Consider the following 2988-nt stretch of genomic DNA (forward strand, 5'->3'; position numbering starts at 1 on the left):
GCTTCAAAAGCCTTGTTTTTGTACTCCCACAGAGTGTCTTTGTTCTAGTAGGATGAGACACTGAGCTTTTGTTCAAAGGTTACAAAAAACAACCAGCCAACAAATATAACGCTACAGAAATGTGCATTTAAGGAAATTAGCGGAAACTATTTCTCCATTGCAGGAAAATATAAAAACGTTTCGACGGACGGATAGGACCATTTTGGGATCGCTTGCTACAAATTTAGCCCATTCTCAGAGGGACGCTGAAATCGGATGACATCATCTCACGTGTAGAGGAACGTGCGCACATCACATAAAGGGAGTTCAAACGGAAATGTTCGGTTGGATCGGTTACAAATACTGCAGCTCGTGGGAGCTATTAATATGAACGCTTAGTAAGCAAAACAAAACAAAAACTTTTCTTTTGGAGCCAAACAGAAAGTAAGCCATATACTGTTATGACTGTGAACGGTTTTTGTTTCGGTTTTATTCAGCAGGCTACTTCAACCAAGCCTGTCTGGGCAAACCAGAGCTGGTTTGAATACAGCACCCTTGAGGAAAATGCTTTTTAAAAATTGTTAGTCGAAAACACAAATCATTGTGTCAATGTGGCAAAGGCCCCGAGAACAGCCATCATTTTCGGTTCACGTGATGGTGCAGTGGCGGAGGGTTCGTGCGCTCGTCTCTGAAGCGGAAAGTCCGGGTTCTATCCTCGGTTCGGGCACGGATTTTTTTGCCCCCTCCTGCCCACCCAGCAGTAATAGATACCTGACTTCGAGTTCGGGAAGTAAAAGCGACGTGAGTAAGGAACTGGCCACCATACCACAATAATATGCTGAAAGCCCAGGAAGTTGTCTCACTAAAAAGGCAATCCCCAAAGTCCGGATCAGATGCGGGAACGGCTTCACTTTACTTTACCCTAAAAAGTGAATAGACATGGCAATAAAGTGCTATGCCAATGGAGAGAAAAGATTTACTTAGTATCAATTAGTCGTACATTAGTATCAACCTCGAGTGTCAAAAGCGAACTTCGAAGTTTGTGCGCACCCCCGGATTGACTGTCATCAAACTCTATGAGGCCTACACCACAGACTCAAGTCATAATGTTTACTTTGAGACACCAGTTCTGACAGAAATAGTATGCCACTTTCTGTTGTCAGCTAAAGGAGACTGAAATACTTTGGTCACACAAACAGACACATAAAACAGAAAAAATGGACCTGCTGACATTTGTGCTGCAAAGCAAAATGGAAGCAAAGAGAAATAAGGAAGAACTCTGACGCCATACTTTAAAAATGTAAAATCTGACAGTGTTTTACATTAACATGTCACTACCTCAGAATTACAAAGTTCTGTCTGGCGGGGGGGGGGGGGGGGGGGGGGGGGGGGGTGTGGCTGTTTTGAGTTACTAAGACCATGAGGCCAGAGACCAAATGTTTTATCTTCTCTGTCGAAATCATAAGATCACACGAAGCTGTTAACAAGATATTCAATGAATTGCAATAGAAAAAACTTGACATGATATGAAACTCAAAATCTTTAACGTCAATTTCTCAAAACTAGGAAAGAACGTTGTGATCCTGGGGTAAAGTTGTTCCCGCATCCGATCCTGACATTGCGGATTGCCTTGTTAGTGAGACAACTTCTTGGGCCTTCGACATATTGGGGTAGGGTGGCGAGTTCCTTTCTACGCCACCTTTACTTCCCCAACTCGAAGTCAGGTACCTATTACTGCTTGGTGGGCAAGATGGGGCGAAAATAATCCGAGTCCGAACCGGGGCTTGAACCCGTACTTTGTGCTTCGGAGACGAGCGCACTAACCGCTCCGCCACCGCACCCTCGATCCTGAGATAGCGATGTATAATACATCAGAGATAGGGGCCTTTATTGCGGCAAGGAGTGGAGCACTGTAGGACGAACGCGGCCATGGTCGCAAGGGACAGGTGACCAGGCCTGTCAAGATTTGTATATGACAAAAGCATTATACCAGGTGCCCAATGGGGGATCTACAAACCGATCGCCAAACGATCGCCCGATTCGCGACATGAAAACAAACGCTTTTGTTTTTGATGCTGCGAGTCAGGCGATCGGTTTGTGCCACGATGGACCCTTTGCGCCCTCAGTCTGGCTAACCCACCTACCGAACCGAACCGAACTGGTCATATCAATGGGCACCTCGTATTAGGACTGCATTCGAGACTCAACAGAGATGAGATGTTACCGCAAACTCCTTCACATCTCATACAAAGACCACATTTCAAATTCTGAGATACGAAACAGAATCACAAACGCAGTGGGGCAGCATGAAAATCTACTGACCAAAGTGAAGAGACGGAAATTAAAATGATATGGGAATGTCCCAAGATCCACAGGACTTGCCAAAACAATCCTACAAGGAACTGTACTAGAAAAAAGAAAGAGAGGAAAGCAGAGAAGGGGATAGGAGGACATCACAGAGTGGACAGGGAAGACGACGGGTGACAATCTGAGGAAAGCAGAGGACAAAGAGAAATGGCGAGAGCTGGTTGTCAGATGCAGTGGTGCCCTCACGGTTGCCCCAACCTCGGGATAGAAGAAGAAGATGCTCAAGGTTAAGGACTTAAGCAGCCAAGCGTCGATATCTTTTGGGTTAACCGCAAGATGAGAAAAAGTGAGTTCAATTTCCTCTTTGTTGGACAAGTTTATTATATCGAATTTCTCCAACTTTCTCTTTGGATGCTGTAATAGAAATCTAGTTGGTGCATTCCCCTGCCTAAGAGATCTGAGTTGTGTATCGGGAGCTTGAGGGTTGTAAAAAATGTACTGTCAGTTATTTTGGTATGGGTGTGTGTTTGTGTATGTCGTGTATGTGTGCGTGCGCACGTGTGTGTGTGTGTTTGTGTGTGTGTGTTTGTGTGTGTGTGTATGTGTGTGTGTGTGTGTGTTTGCATGTGTGTGAGAGAGAAAGAGAAAGAGAGAAAGAGGGAAAGATAGAGAGAGAGGGGGAGGAAGGGAGAGAAAGAGAGA

The sequence above is a fragment of the Aplysia californica genome, unplaced genomic scaffold, assembly GCF_000002075.1.
Source record: "Aplysia californica isolate F4 #8 unplaced genomic scaffold, AplCal3.0 scaffold00226, whole genome shotgun sequence".
Lineage (NCBI taxonomy): Eukaryota > Metazoa > Mollusca > Gastropoda > Aplysiida > Aplysiidae > Aplysia > Aplysia californica.